The sequence below is a fragment of the Apodemus sylvaticus genome, chromosome 16 (genome assembly GCF_947179515.1).
Source record: "Apodemus sylvaticus chromosome 16, mApoSyl1.1, whole genome shotgun sequence".
In the NCBI taxonomy this organism is placed as follows: domain Eukaryota; kingdom Metazoa; phylum Chordata; class Mammalia; order Rodentia; family Muridae; genus Apodemus; species Apodemus sylvaticus.
This window is the reverse complement of record NC_067487.1, coordinates 58,537,587-58,554,653: the sequence shown is the minus strand read 5'-3', so window position 1 is coordinate 58,554,653 and position 17,067 is coordinate 58,537,587.

The following is a 17,067-nucleotide window of genomic DNA, read 5'->3' as shown; positions in this document are numbered from 1 at the left end:
GGATAATCAGTATAATGAGGCAGAGTTAGAAATTCCATTGGAAATAGGTATTTTTCAGTATAGGCTTTAGCAATAGGGTTAAGAGAACACACACACACACACACACACACACACACACACACACACACACACCAGTCAGGGTAGGTGTCATGCAAGAATAGGAGAAAGATATGCACAGATATGAATCTTTGGCTCAAGGGACAATAAACAATTAATTGTCTTAGCATTAACCATATATAACCTCTAGTGACTCTCAAGTTACATCTTAGAAGGTTGCTAAGAAACCCGTTTCTCTTTCCTTCTCTCTCTTCAGATAATAGAGACTAATAGAGATGTGAGAGGTACCTTAAAAGATGCTTTAGATGTAACTATAATCAGGTACAGTAAAACCAGAAGCTGCTAAGTTTGCACAAGGGTTTAAGACATGACTTTTCCTTATATATAAGACTTCTGGTGAAATTCCTAGAAAATCGTGGAGTTCTAGGAATTAATGGCTGGGAAGAAAGAAGGCAAACAGCTAATTTTGCTGAAATTCTTACTCTGCCACCAGCAAAGGTTTCAACCTCATTCCAGAGTGTGGGGCTTCCCTCCAGCTTCTCATGCCATCAAGATTTTTCCGGTCTTTCTCCCTCCTTCCACACAACACATACATAATAAAGCTCTCAGCCAATTCCTTATTGTTCCCTATCCAGATTCACTCTCTGATAGTCACAAGAACCTACAAATACTGAGTAGGGAGGGGGTCACTTTGTCCAATTTGTCTATCTTTCCCTGAGACCTTCCCAGCCTAAATCTTCCTTGGGAACAAAGGTGCTCCCTTTTGCAACTAGTAATATTGATGGCTCGCACGAGCTTAAAAGAAATGCTCTCTCTCAAGAAACTGCCCGCATAGTAGCCTCATTCACTTTTACCCTTCTTCCCAGGAGGTAACCTGATTCTACTGAGTGGGCTCCATGCTCAATCCAGGACACCTCTGAAGTGCCATTAATGTGCCGCAGATTCCACTGAGACCAGCTAAGCCTCAATTATAAGCACGTGTTCAGTTTCTCTCTCTTTCCTGATGCGCCACTCTTCCTTTTCCTCTGGAATTTTTTCCCATACAAATCTTAAGGTACGTGTCTTTATTTCTGGTGCAGTGATAGAAATAGTTACTAATTAAGAGTGATCCTAAGAAATATTAAATGATACTAGGCAGTACACTGTAAATCATGGCAATAAACTTTTTTGCCTGTCTGTCAGCTGGTGCTAAAGAACCTACAAATTGTTATATATAAATACTAATATCCCCTAGTATGCCAAAATGGTCCAGTTGTTTATGCTGGTGCTAGAAGGAAAGTAGATATACCAGCCGAAATGGATGTTGTGGTTGGCAATTTACACTTGTGAGTTTAGAAGTATCCTAGAATAATAAGTTAATAAAAAAGGGTGTTAGGGACTTTTTATTTATTTGTCTGCTCTTGTTTATGAGTCAGATATAACTGGCAAAATATCAAAGAATAACAGAGCAGAAGGCAAGCATTGTCAAAGTCTTTCTACAAACATATAAAAAGAATCATCTCCTGCAATGAAACATGATAGTTTGAATAGGTATGTCCCCACAGACTCATATGTGTGGATGCCTGGCCCATGAGGAGTGACATTATTAGGTGTGGCCTTGTTGGAGTAGGCATAGGCTTGTTAAAAGAAGTGTGTCATGGTGGGATGAGCTTTGAGTTCTCCTATATGCCCAAAGTACAACTGAGTATGGAACACGGGCTCTCTTTGCTGCCTACAGAACAAGATATAGAACTCTCAGCTCCTTCTCCAGCACTACGTCTGCTTTGATACAATCACGCTTCCAACCATGATGACAAAAAAACTAAGCCTCTGAATCTGCAAGCCAGCCCAAATTAAATGTTTTCCTTTATAAGAGTTGTTGTGGTCATCACAGCAATGAAATCCAAACTAAGACAAAAGGAAAGAACTAAATCTACCACCTGATACTAATGGGAATAGAACATCATATACAGTTGAATTCTGAGCCCTCCCTTTCACAGAAGTCAGTCTCTAAATCTGGGTCCTTAGCTCATATTTGACCTCATTGCAGAAAGGAAGCCATATTGCAAATAGAGCCGTATGATACCTCTATGGAGCCTTCTAGGGTAATTATACATTGAGAAAAGAGCTGCAATGTTTCAAGGATATTATTTTGGCAACAGTTCTTATTAGCATTGATAGCTGAGGAATTCTATATCTCATGGGCCCCAGAAAAGTGATGATATCTGAGGGGTAACCAGTGGGGTCCAGTAGCATGTCTGATTCATGGGAAGGTCAGCCGGTCATTGTTCTACCCATCAAGGCATATTTTGAAGAGCTCTTCTCAGCAATTGACAAAAAAAAATACTTGGAGGGTGTTGAAATATTTATTGTAGTTAGCAAGAAAAGCAAAGTAGAAGTCTATAAAACTGCTAACCCTCAGTTCAAGAAACAGAGTCACAAGACTTTATATTACTTGGGTAGAATATCAGATGTTTGACATGAGCTTTTATTGGTATAGGGTAGTGGCTACCTTTATTTTTGCTTGACTCACTAGTTCACTGATACTAAAAGAAGATTGATCCTGGCAAATGAGGATAAATAACATGATCCCAGCAGAGATTACATTCAATAGTCACCACGATGCTTGGTCACATCAAGGTGGCCCCAGGAATATCATTTGGCAGTTGCGTTCTCCTTCTTTTTAATTCATATCAATAAAGTAGAAGTAAAAGCAATTCCCATATATAAAAGAAGGACATTTCCAATCCCACTTCTGGCCTCACTCAGGCTTCTAACCCTCCAGCATAATGTAGTTTGGACATTGTACAGAATATTACATTGATGCACTGTGCTAATACTATGCAGATTGGATTTGAAGACTATTTTATAATACTTTCATATCTGAGTGCAAGTGATAGCCTCTATAAATATTTGAATGTATTCACATTAATGAAAAATTTAAGAGCCTAGACGCTCAAGTTAATGTTTAGGCAACCTCCAAACTTTCTCACTTTAACAGGAGCTGAATGAGGACAGCAAGAATAAACTGTAAGGTGGACGAGGGAAGCCCACAGGACTCAACCTTATACAACACATGATAGGTAGCTAAGGGATGCTGAGATGGGAGAAATGGTCTTTCCCAGGGAAGAGAACACCCATTGGTTATCCAATACCAAATGGTCATACCTACAGACATACACACATTAACATTATATAATGAACCAGGCTATATTTATATATGTAGGAGCATATATTATGTACATATGTGCTTATAACAATTTAATAAGATAAGGTCATGAATTTGAAAGAGAGAAAGGAAGGAAAGAAATATAAGGGATTTAGGAGAAGAAAGGGAAGGTAAAAATGCTATAATTACAATCTCAAAAAATAAAAGAAAAAAATTAAAATCTGCGATATTGTATCTTGTGTGTGTGTGTGTATGTGTGTGTATCTGTGTGCTGTATGTGCTTGTGAGTGGGGATTTTATTGTATCTTGTATGTGTGTGTGTGTGTATCTGTGCGCTGTGTGTGCTTGTGAGTGGGGATTTTATTTGTGAACATTGAGAAAAGTCTTTCCAGATCATTGACATCATTGTCTATAACATTAAGTGCCCTTTAAAACTTTCTAGCTATATAATGAACACACATGACTCTTCTACACGTATAACTACATTTTTGATAGCTGTACAAACTAATCATTCTAGAAATTTTCCCTACTTGGTGGTAGCCAAAGAAGTTTTCATCAAAACTGTTTTAATGTTTCATTGAATTGCTAAGTTAGGCAAACTATGTTAAAACATAGCTTCCATGAATATGCTGTTATATAAGAGGTAACTATTAGTTTTTTTCTCCCCTTGGTTTCGTTCTTTCTTTGTGCTTCTAGAATATTCACAGAACTTCAGGTTTTTCTGCACTTTCCAGTCACTCTTTGTATGTTTTCATCCTGCTCAAAATATTTTAAACAAAGTTTTCTAGTGTTGTTCTGGGGCATTTTTGTGAACCAAGAATTTCATATTACATTGTGATAGTAACTACCTAAGAGCAGCAGCAAGTTAATCATAAAAATTGATTGATTAGGAATTGTGCTAAATTATTACATGACATTTAACATAGTTTAAATACACAAATCCAGCAATAATAAAAGGTAACTTATGAACTTACCTCTAAAAGGCAGTTCACAGTTTAGCAGTATATTCATAGGAACAAAAACTTTAGGACTTTAAAATAAATTAAAAAGTAACATATAAACTATAAGAGAGAAACATATGAATATGATGATGAGATTTTATTTTAGAACTATTAGAACATGTATTGCAAAAGAGCTACAGATAGCATGAATTTGGTGAAGACATGAAAAATTGAAAATACTGTTGGGAATCAACAACAACGTTATCACTTATAAAACAAGCTGATAGTTCTTGAAGCAACTGAACATAAATTTACTACATAGCTCAGAGAATTAATTATATATTTGCCTAAACATTTACATATTCATATTCATAATAGCATCTTGAGAGGAGAAAGATCAGTGGGAGCAAAATGGGGACGAGAGGATATCTGAGAACAAATAACATCACAATATGGACATGGCATGAACATTTTCATAATGAAACCAAGGATTATGAAGACCAATATATGCTAATGAAACATTTAAAAGCATTACTCAAAATAGTAAAAGAGTGGACACAGGCCAAATGTTCATCAATGCATGAATATAGTTTTAAAAGTGTGGTGCATCCATATAATAAAATATTTAGCAATAGAAACGAATAAATTTATAATACCAACTATAACATTGGACAGAAATGTAGCCGCATGCTGCATGATTCGTTGAAATGAAATGTGGAATTGAGTGGCATCAGAAGTGACAACGTTGCTTCCTGGGTGTCCAGGACTGAGGCTAGAGATGGAAGGCTGTGGAGAGCAACTGAACACTAATGCAGAGTCTCCCGGGAGCTAATGGAAATGTTCAGAAACTGACTTTGGATGACTTCCCAACTTGGCCGACACAGTAAGGAAAAATGCATAGGGGAAAAGGAACTGTTAAGTAAGTTGACTTAGTGGAGTTAATCCATATCTCGAATGTATGGCCATCAAGCATGACCGTGGGGAGCTACAGGCTCAGAATAGGAGAAGAATCCAGGGGTAGCTGGAGGTCTAGGAAGGAAAGCTCACGGTGGCCATGACAGCTGGCAGCAGGCTGAAGGTCAGACTCTAAGGAGCGCAAGGAAGAAACTGATAGCTGAACCTAGACGGGTCAATGAGCTCCTTACCTCTCTAGTAACCACACTGAACATGTGATTTCTGCTCAGCAAAGAGATGGAAAAACTATATCACAGTTGCATAGCAAATAATGTAAAAGTATATGCTGTAAGCTTTTATGAATTGGTGAGAAGACAAAAATTGAGCTAACTATGGGAAGTTTTAGGTTGAAATTAAAATTTCCTTTGAGTTACAGATGCTTTTGTGTTTGTGCGTGGGTGGGTTTATGAAAACCCATGCATCGTTTGTGGCTCACACTGAATTTAAACCCACACTGAATGGCACTTGGTAATAACCTACCTGGTGACATATGAGTGAATGCACACACATCTATCAGGTCAGCTCAGTGATAGAGATGCTGGTATCTGATTCCTGCAGTCTTCCATGCAGGAGCAAGTCTTGGCGCAGAGGCTCCCCCCTCATCAGAAGGAGCTGGGTTTGCAACATTCTAGCAGAAGGGGACAACATTCCATGGAAGGCAGGTCTTGCTGAGTCCACCATGTATACTCATTCAAAGCAGCTATCCACGGAGGAGCTCTTAAGGCATAAGGCAAAGCTAAAAGATTTTTCACTTCGACACTGAAACAAAAATTATGTTTAAATCTAATTTTAAACTCTTGAATTATAATCATCTTGTGTCAGTTATTTCATATTCAAGGCCCATAGGCTTCCATTTATTTAGGAAACAGGGTGGCATTTATTGAACAAAAAACAGATCTTTAAATAGAATTGTCCCAGAGGATGTCAACAAAACACCAAAGAAATTAATTACTGCATAATGAGAACCATTATTGAGCACATCTCTGATTCCAGATACTATTCTAAATACTTTGTGCATGCTATCCAATTCAATCCAAACGAACGCTTGCAATTGAGGAAAATTAAGCTCATCCAAAGGTAATTATACTAGGTTTCTGTCACTGACTGAAACCTGACAGAAACAAACCTAAAGGAGAAAATGGGCTTTCCTCTTATGCTTGAAAAGGAATTTCAGTCTTCCACTGTGGAGAAATCGTGTCCTCAGGGCATGGGAAAAGACTCTCTCACAGGGCTGCAGGCAGGAAAGTACCTTCAACACCCCCCCCCCACACACACACACATGTAACTAGTTCAGCCAATCCCCACACACATACGTAACTAGTTCAGCCAATCCCCACATTCTAAAGACCCCACAGCCTTCACAATAGGGTCCTAGAAGTTTGTGGGGAGTTCAATATTCAAACCCTATTAGTGATTGATTTGCTCAAGGTCACACATATAACTGAGAGTAGCAAGGCCAGAATCTGAAACCTAAAAGTAGGATTCTTGAGATTGCAATGCAAGATTTTTTAAAAAGTAACAGGATATAGAAAAATAGTTGGTTATTTTCAGATAATCAGCTATTCTAACAATACAGATTTGGACATGATCTTGTCTCTAAAACAATACAGTGATCACCTCAGAATTTAAAGGACTGCAAAGCAATTTTAAGGCCAGGTGGGTCACGGCAGGGATGGTGATTGACACATTAGCAGACGCCCTGAGGTTGCCAATGATTTGCATCTTTGCAGGGCTCCAAGCTGACACATTCAGCCTCATTACCTCAGTCATATTCAATTACATGGAAGGATGTGTGCAGTTCATCCTCGCGGTGCAGCCACTAGCTCAAAGTATGGTGTATTTTTTTAGTAGAATCCAACCAACCCCATTCCGTATCTTCCAAATGCAGATGGAGGTGGCCAGTTCATGTCCAGGTTCATGTTGGTCAATGAGACAAATATTTCTTTTTCGGCACCTTTCCCCAAAATTGGCAGATGTAAAAGTATGTTTATGTATTTACTGTTGACAACTTTCTCATTCTTTTCATAGGAAGCTTATGAATATTGTGTTCAAAGTGCTATGATGAAGCACTCGGACAAATAGGTTAACAGGAGATGTTTACTTAGTTAAAAATCCTAGCTGTTCAATTCCAGATTCAGGTGGTTTGACCTCTGGTGAGAGGGACAGGTAGAGTCACATTGTGGATGGAATGTATGGTTAGGGCAGACTTCATTCACCATTAAAGAGAAGGTTAGAAAGATATTGTGATTTTTTTTTTTTATCACACTAGACCTTTATTAGAGCATACAGCCCAGAGTCAACCATAGTGAAGTTCTTTTTTAAATTAATTAATTAATTTACATCCTGACCATGTTTTCCCCTTCCTCCTCTCCTCCCAGTTCTTCCTGTTCTCCCCACCCCAGCCACTCCTCTTCCCCCTTTTTTCAGAAAAGGGGAGGACTCCCATGGATGTCAACTAGACTTGACATATCAATTTGCAGTAAGAATAGGAGCCTTTTCTCTACTGGGGCTAGAGGAGGCAGTCCAGTCGGGGGAAGCAGTCCCAAAGGCAGGCGACAGAGTCAGACACAGCCACTCATAACAAAGTTTCTGAGTAGACAGACTGCTGGAAATATTTAGTATAACGTTAAGGAGAGACCCCTGCTTATGTGTATGCCTCTAAGGTTGGTGTCATGGAGACTAGATGTGCTTTTGTTTCTTTTTACAAAGACCCTGGTATGTTGGCAATGACATTGCAGTAGGAGCTGCCCAAAGAGTTTGCTTCTTTGCCCAAGGCTTGAGGAAATCCAAGATTATATCTAAGCATGTTTGTGGGAATTCTCTTGATTGTATTAATTGGCATGAGAAGATCCACCCAGTGTAGGTGTTGTGGGAAATATTAAAAATGGTTGACCTGCCGACTCTCAGTGGGTTCTGACCATGCTCCTGTACTCCTGTGCTTCTGCTGCAGCCAACTCTCTGGAGCTGCTGGTCTCTAGGCCTGCAAACTCTCCAGCCCTACGGTGCCATAGGGCCTCCACTAAGCCATCTCACTCGCTGGTACCTCTGCTAGCCATCTCTCCCACGGGGGACCCTGAGTTTCTCTCACTACCATGCAATGCCCCAAACACCTCCTCACCTCACCAGGAGGAGGTGATCTGCCTCCTCACCACCTAATTACCCAGTAGAACCAAGACTCTTAATTAACCAATCAGATTTATCTATCAATAAAATCACAATTCACAAGACACCAGTACAGTAATTTCAGAGCCAATTGATAATGATAAAAGCTTTCTCCCAATATTTCTTTTTTTATCTTTTCTATTTGATATATTTTTTATTTACATTTCAAATGATTTCCCCTTTTCAGGCCCCCCACTCCCCAAAAGTCACATAAGCCCCCTTCCAGCCCCCTGATCTCCCATCCACCCCTTCCCACTTCCCTGTTCTGGTTTTGCCCTGTACTGCTACACTGAGTCTTTCCAGAACCAGGGGCCACTCCTCCATTCTTCTTGTACTTCACTTGATGTGTGGATTATGTTTTGGGTATTCCAATTTTCTAGACTAATATCCACGTATTAGTGAGTGCATACCATGACTGATCTTTTGAGACTGGGTTACCTCACTTAGTATGATGTTCTCCAACTCCATCCATTTGTCTAAGAATTTCATGAATTCATTCTTTCTAATGGCTGAATAGTATTCCATTGTGTATATATACCACATTTTTTGCATCCATTCTTCCATTGAGGGATACCTGGGTTCTTTCCAGCTTCTGGCTATTATAAATAGGGCTGCTATGAACATAGTGGAGCACATATCCTTATTACATGCTGGGGAATCCTCTGTGTATATGCTCAGGAGTGGTACAGCAGGATCCTCCGGAAGTGATGTGCCCAGTTTTCTGAGGAACCTCCAGACTGAGTCCCAGAGTGGTTGTACCAGTTTGCAACCCCACCAGCAGTGGAGGAGTGTTCCTCTTTCTCCACATCCTCACCAACACCTGCTGTCTCCTGAATTTTTAATCTTAGCCATTCTGACTGGTATAAGGTGAAATCTCAGGGTTGTTTTGATTTGCATTTCCCTAATGACTAATGATATTGAGCATTTTTTAAGATGCTTCTCAGCCATCCAAAGTTCTTCAGATGAAAATTCTTTGTTTAGCTCTGTACCCCATTTTTTAATAGGATTATTTGGTTTTCTGGGGTCTAACTTCTTGACTTCTTTGTATATATTGGATATTAGCCCTCTGTTAGATGTAGGGTTGGTGAAGATCTTTTCCCAATTTGTTGGTTGCATTTTGTCCTTCTGACAGTGTCCTTTGCCTTACAGAAACTTTGTAATTTTATGAGGTCCCATTTGTCAATTCTTGATCTTAGAGCATACGCTTTTGGTGTTCTGTTCAGGAACTATCCCCCTGTGTCCATGTCATCAAGGGTTTCCCCAGTTTCTTTTCTATCAGTTTCAGTGTGTCAGGTTTTATGTGGAGGTCCTCGATCCACTTGGAGTTGAGCTTCTTACAAGGAGATAAGAATGGATCAATTCGCATTCTTCTGCGTGCTGACCTCCAATTGAACCAGCACCATTTGTTGAGAAGGCTATCTTTTTTCCACTGGATGTTTTCAGCTCCTTTGTCGAGGATCAAGTGGTCATAGGTGTGTGGGTTCATTTCTGGATCTTCAATCCTGTTCCATTGATCCGCCTGCCTGTCACTGTATCAATACCATGCAGTTTTTAACCCTATTGCTCGGTAGTATTGCTTGAGGTCAGGGATACTGATTCCCTCAGAATTTCTTTTGTTGTTGAGAATAGTTTTATCTATCCTGGGTTTTTTGTTATTCCAGATAAATTTGAGAATTGCTCTTTCTAACTCTATGAAGAACTGAGTTGGGATTTTGATGGGTATTGCATTGAATCTGTATATTGCTTTTGGCAAAATGGCTATTTTAACTATATCAATCCTGCCAATCCATGAGCATGGGAGATTTTTCCATTTTTTGAGGTCTTCTTCCATTTCCTTCTTCAGAGTCTTGAAGTTCTTGTCATACAGATCTTTCACATGTTTGGTAAGAGTCACCCCAAGGTACTTTATATTCTTTGTTGCTATTGTGAAGGGTGTCACAATATACCCAAATATTTGGGGCACAATGAAAGCAGTGCTAAGAGGAAAACTCATAGCCCTGAATGTCTCCAAAAAGAAACGGGAGAGAGCATACACTAGCAACTTAATGGCACATGTGAAATCTCTGCAACAAAAAGAAGCTACTTCACCCAAGAGGAGAAGAAGACAGGAGATCATCAAACTCAGGGCTGAAATCAATCAAGTGGAAACAAAGAGAACCATACAAAGAATCAGCGAATCTAGAACCTGGTTCTTTGAGAAAATCAACAAGATAGATAAACCCTTAGCCAGACTGACCAAAGGGCACAGAGAAAGTATCCAAATTAACAATATTAGAAATGAAAAAGGGGATATAACAACAGAAACTGAGGAAATTCAAAAAATCATCAGATCCTACTACAAAAGCCTATACTCAACACAACTGGAGAATCTGGAGGAAATGGACAATTTCCTAGACAGATAGCAAATACCAAAATTAAATCAGGACCAAATAGATCATCTAAACAGTCCCATAACCCCTAAAGAAATAGAAGGGCTCATAGAAAGTCTTCCAACCAAAAAAAGCACAGGACCAGATGGTTTCAGTGCAGAATTCTATCAGACCTTCAAAGAAGTCCTAACACCAATACTCTTCAAACTATTCCACAAAATAGAAACAGAAGGAACGCTAGCCAACTCCTTCTATGAAGCCACAATTAGGCTGATATCAAAACCACACAAAGATCCAACAAAGAAAGAGAACTTCAGACCAATTTCCCTTATGAACATCGATGCAAAAATACTCAATAAAATTTTTGCCAACCGAATCCAAGAACACATCAAAACGATCATCCACCATGACAAGTAGGCTTCATCCCAGGGATGCAGGGTTGGTTGAATATAAGGAAATCCATCAATGCAATCCACTGCATAAACAAACTCAAAGAAAAAAACCACATGGTCATTTCATTGGATGCTGAAAAAGCATTTGACAAAATTCAGCATCCTTTCATGCTAAAAGTCTTGGAAAGAACAGGAATTCAAGGCCCATACCTAAACATAGTAAAAGCAATATACAGCAAACCAGTAGTCAGCATCAAACTAAATGGAGAGAAACTTGAAACAATCCCACTAAAATCAGGGACTAGACAGGGCTGCCCCCTTTCTCCTTATCTTTTCAATATTGTACTTGAGGTACTAGCTCGGGCAATTCGACAACATAAGGAGGTCAAAGGGATACAAATTGGAAAGGAAGAAGTCAAACTATCATTATTTGCAGACGACATGATAGTCTACCTAAGTGAGCCAAAAAACTCCACTAGAGAACTCCTACAGCTGATAAACAGCTTCAACAAAGTGGCAGGTTATAAAATCAACACAAGCAAATCCGTGGCCTTCCTATACTCAAAGGATAAGCAGGCTGAGAAAGAAATTAGGGAAATGACACCCTTGTCCCAATATTTCTAACATTATAAAAACTTAGCTACTTGTGGCTAGTAAATACCACACAGGTCCATGTTGGAAGCCACCTTCATTCACTTCCCTTCTCCTCCTGTGACCTCTCTCCCCTCCCAACTCCTAGCTCCACCTCTTTTTTTCTGTCTAATTACAGGCCTTCCATTGCCCTAACATGATTGGATATGGAAAATCCCGCAACATTAGGAGGCACCATTCCCTAGGCAGAGGATCCTGGATGACGTAAGAATGGAGAAAAGAAACCAAATACTAGCATGCATACATTCATTGTTCTCATACATTCATTGTTCTCATACATTCATTGTTCTCATACATTCATTGTTCTCTGCCACTGACAGTGAATGTGATGCCACAAGTTCTCTCACACTCCTGTCCCCATGACTTCTCTGTCAGGATTGACTGTCCCCCAGGGCTGTGAGCCAAATAAGTCTTCTCTCCCTTAAGTTATGTGTATCAGGGCATTTTAATCACAGAGACAGAAAAGATACTCAGATAGAAAGTACATAAATATCTGCAGTGCTGTAAGTAAGCGACGATAATTGTTTTATGAAATTTTCTAAATAAAAATTTTGAAAATGGGTAATCGATTTGTAATGGCAATATAAACTCTGCATTCAAGTGAAATGAGAAAGGGAAAAGAGAAGGCAGCCAATCTCGTTACTCTCATAAGGGCGGAGATGAAAAAAAAAGAAAAAAGACATTAGGCAACGGAGTTCCGAGTGTGCATTTGAGCCCATATTTTGTCAACACATCTCCAAATTGAAAATTGAGTCCAGCAATGATTACATAACAGGCCCCCAAGCCCTAGTACAACTGAGGCCGCATTAGAGGCATCATTCTTACTTTAAAACCAACACTTAGGCCCAACACCTGCCAAAATGGGAAATAAGGCCTCATCCATCAGAAAGACCTTATCCACAGTTCTGGGAGAGCCTCCCGCCTCCCTCTAGTTTCTCCCCTTCAGCATCCCCCTTCCTCCTCATTTCTCTTAGGACCACTTATTATTTTCATGGAAGAATGTATTTGGAATTTGGAAATATGATCTAGGCTGTAGATATGTTTTTAACTTCAAAGTTTCTTACATGTGCTTTTTGCAAAATCATGTTTAAACTACTTACATTTTATTGTGATGACTAACACATTTAGAGCAATTTCTGCCACATTACTTTTTAGTTCTCTTTTCTGTGACTTTTTATTGTTTTACATTTTTCCTTGGCAAAATCTCTTCCCTTCCCTTCCTTCCTTTCTTCCTCCTTTTTCTCCTTCCCTCCCTTTCTTCCTTCCTTGTTTGCACCTTTCCTTCCTTCCTTTCTTCCTTCCTCCTTCCTTCCTTCCCTCCTTCCTTCCTCATTCCTCCTTCCTTCCTCATTCTTTCCTCCTTCCTTCCTTCCTTCCTTCCTTCCTTCCTTCCTTCCTCCTTCCTTCCTCCTTCCTTCCTTCTTCCTTCCTCCTTCCTTCCTTCCTTCCTCCTTCCTTCTCTCCTTCCTTCCTCCTTCCTTCCCTCCTTCCTTCCTTTCTCCTTCCTTCCCTCCTTCCTTCCTTCCCTCCTTCCTTCCCCCTTCCTTCCCTCCTTCCTTCCTCCTTCCTTCCTCCTTCCTTCCTTCCTCATTTTTCCTCCTTCCTTCCTCCTTCCTTCCTTCCTTCCCTCCTTCCTTCCTCATTCCTTCCTCATTCTTTCCTCCTTCCTTCCTTCCTCCTTCCTTCCTTCCTTCCTCCTTCCTTCCCTCCTTCCTTCTTTCCTCCTTCCTTCCCTTTCCTTGCTTTCTTCTTCCTCCTTCACTTTCATTGTTGCTCATTTTAAAGTTGTTTTATATCACACATGGGATTGCCATTAAATTTCTGATACAAATATTTTTAAATGTTAATGGAAATTGGAGCACTTATCCATTAAACACTCTCATTTGAGGTGACGTTTCTCTAATAGCATGCTGACATTTTATCCAATGGGTCAGTCAATTTCATACAGTGAGTGAAAACGTCGCATGCCATGATGCAAGTGAAGAAGTAGGACAGTATCCCCTCCCCACAAAGCTCCATTAATGTCCCCTTTCTGGTACACTCTTTCATCTAGTATTTCATTTATTCAGTATTATGATTTTATGAGATTAATGTGTTCCTTTACATATAGTTACAAGTAGTTCATTCTCATCATATATGATTTGTTTGAATAAATAAAGAAAACATGGTTCCTATTAAGAGGCATTGGACTATATACCCAGCTGCTTTTGCTGTTGTCTTTGGAGATCATGGTTGTGTACCTTTTTAAACCACCCTGATTTCTTTCTCTGACAGCTGATTTGTTTCTTATAGTTCCCCTCATACAGAACATTTTACCTTCTGACTTTAATGTCACTGTTATCTAGGGACTTAACTTTTTACTTTCATGAAGCTCCTTTAACTGGAATCTCATATTTTAAACTCATTTTCTCTGAGTGTTTTACTCATGCCCTCTATTCTTGCATATCTTACATGTAACTTTCATTATCTCCTGATCCTTCCCTATGTCTTTGTCTTTTGTGTTTCCTCCTTATAATCCTCGAGGCTTTTTATTGATCATTCTATATTGTTGATTCTCTCTTTATATCTCTCTCTCTTCCTTTTGCCCTCACACGTTCTCCTTATATTATTAAAGATTTTTAAGTAATAATTTGTTTATAAACTAGTATTTCAAAATTTTCAGTTCGTTTATTTACCACTTCATTAAAAAATTCTATGACAAATTGTGACTTACATAATTATGATGTACAAAGTGATATAGCAATTAAGTAGTGTAAAATACCTGAATGAAGCTTATTAATATACCCACAACCTTAAATCCCTAGGATTTATGCCTTGAAACACAAAGTTGTTCAACTCCCATTTTGTTTTCTCTGACCTACATCCTTTCTCCTTTGTCCTCTGGCAACCACCACACCACACTTCATTTGTGTAAGATTAGTTATTTTAGATACTTTTGCATTCTACTTTCTAAGTAAGAATACTGATTATTTGTCTAATTTTATGTTTTATATCATTTTTAGAATTAATATTTTTCAGATGGCTGAGAAGCACCTTAAGAAATGTTAAACATCATTAGTCATTAGGGAAATGCAAATCAAAACAACCCTGATTGATCAACAATCACACCAGTCAGAATGGCTAAGGTTAAAAACTCAGGAGACAGCAGGTGTTGGTGAGGATGTGGAGAAAGAGGAACACTCCTCCACTGCTGGAGGATTTGCAAGATGGTACAACCACTTTGGAAATCAGTCTGGCGGTTCCTCAAAAATCTGGGCATGACACTTCCAGAGGACCCTGCTATACCACTCCTGGGCATATACCCAGAGGAATCCCCAGCATGCAATAAGGACACATGCTCCACTATGTTCATAGCAGCCCTATTTATAATAGCTAGAAGCTGGAAAGAACCCAGGTGTCCCTCAACAGAGGAATGGATACAAAAAATGTGGTATATTTACACAATGGAGTACTATTCGGTCATTAGAAACAATGAATTCATGAAATTCTTAAACAAATGGATGGAGCTGGAGAACATCATAATAAGTGAGGCAACCCAGTCTCAAAAGATCAATCATGATATGCACTAATTGATAACTGGATATTAGCCTAGAAACTAGGAATACCCAAGACATAATCCACATATTAAATGATGTCCAAGAGGAACGGAGGAGTGGCCCCTGGTTCTGGAAAGACTCAGTGCAGCAGTGTAGGGGAATTCCAGAACAGAGAAGGGGGAAGGGATAGATGGGGGAATAGGGGGAGTGAAGAGGGCTTATGGGACTTTTGGGGAGTGGGGAACCAGAAAAGGGGAAATCATTTGAAATGTAAATAAAAATATATCGAATAAATTAAAAAACACTTATTATTTACTTTTTTCTTTTTCTAGGAATAAATATTTCCTAAGACTACATGTTTTTGTCATGTAGTGATTTTTATTTCTTTTATTCTTATATAATTTTTAAAGAAATTTTACTATTTCCAGTTTACTTGAGTTAATAAAGAGACAACTATAACCATAAATACCCTATCTCAACATACATAAAACAAATAAAATATGGATGCAGTCTTCTTTTATTTTTCTCTCCCTTTTCTATAGTGAGCTTTCCATTTCTATATAATCCGGATGAAAGACAGACTAGCATGAGAAGTTATGGACCATTCTCACCTGTAATATTGTGCAGTCTTTGAGAAAATAGATGGGGATATCAAGTTGTGATAATCAAAGAACTTTGTGATTGTGTATCTTTCTTACACAGTTCTAAAACAACTCCTTACATTCCAATTCTGCTTAGTTGAGACAATATTCTCCTGTATTTAGTAGTTTGTGGTGTCTCATCATAATAGTACAAACTTAAAATATTGAACCTCTCAGTATTCTTCCCGTTGTGTCGCTCCTCCCTCCTTTCTTCCACAGCTTCTCCTCCTACCACTATATCCACGACTGTCATGCTGTAGTTTGACATACTGTAGATAGCAAACATTCATCCAAGTTGGTTTCATCGCAAAACTTAAGCAGCCACTTCCTAGAGATAAGTTTCCCTGTATCAAAAACACTCTTAGCAGAGATCATTGCATCAAAAGACCCCTGAATTTCTCCAAAACATGTGTGGTCTCTAAGTTTAGAACAGAGCTGGATTCTTAGAGGCAGTAGTCCCTCCCAATGCTTTAGTCCATATCATTTAAAAAACTGAACTTGATTGGAAATCGATTTGGCATTTTCTAATAAAATTGGGAATAGTTCTACTTCAAGACCCTGCTATACCATGCCTGGACATATACTCAAAAGATGCCCTACCATACCACAAAGACAACTGCTCCACTACATTCATAGCAGCTTTATTAGTAATAGCCATAAACTGCAAATAACCCGGATGCCCCTCAAAAGAAGAATGGATTTTTTAAAAAAACTGCGGTATATCTGCACATATATACCACATATGACTCAGCTATTAAAAACAAGGACATCATGAAATTTGCAGGCACATGGATGGAATTACAAAATATCATTCTGAGTAAGGGTACTCAAACCCTGAAAGAAACATATGGTATGTACTCATTTGTAAGTGGATATTAGCCACAAAGTACAGGCTAACTATGCTACAGACTCAAAGAAGTTAAGTAACAAGGTGGGCCCAAGAAAAGATGCTTAAATCTCACTCAGAAGGGAAATAAAAATAACATTGGAGGTGGATGGAGGGAGGAAACTGGAAGGGAGAGGAGGTAGGGAGGAGAACAGGGCATGGACAGGGGCATCAGGTGTGTGGGGGGGAAGAAGGTTGGGAAGGAGAATGTAAATCCATGGGGGTCATCTCTGGGACAAGCCAGAGACATAGGATGGGGAGATTCCTGAGACAATATGAGGGTCACAGTGACCCTAGCTGAGACTCCTAGAAGTAGGGGCATATGAAGCC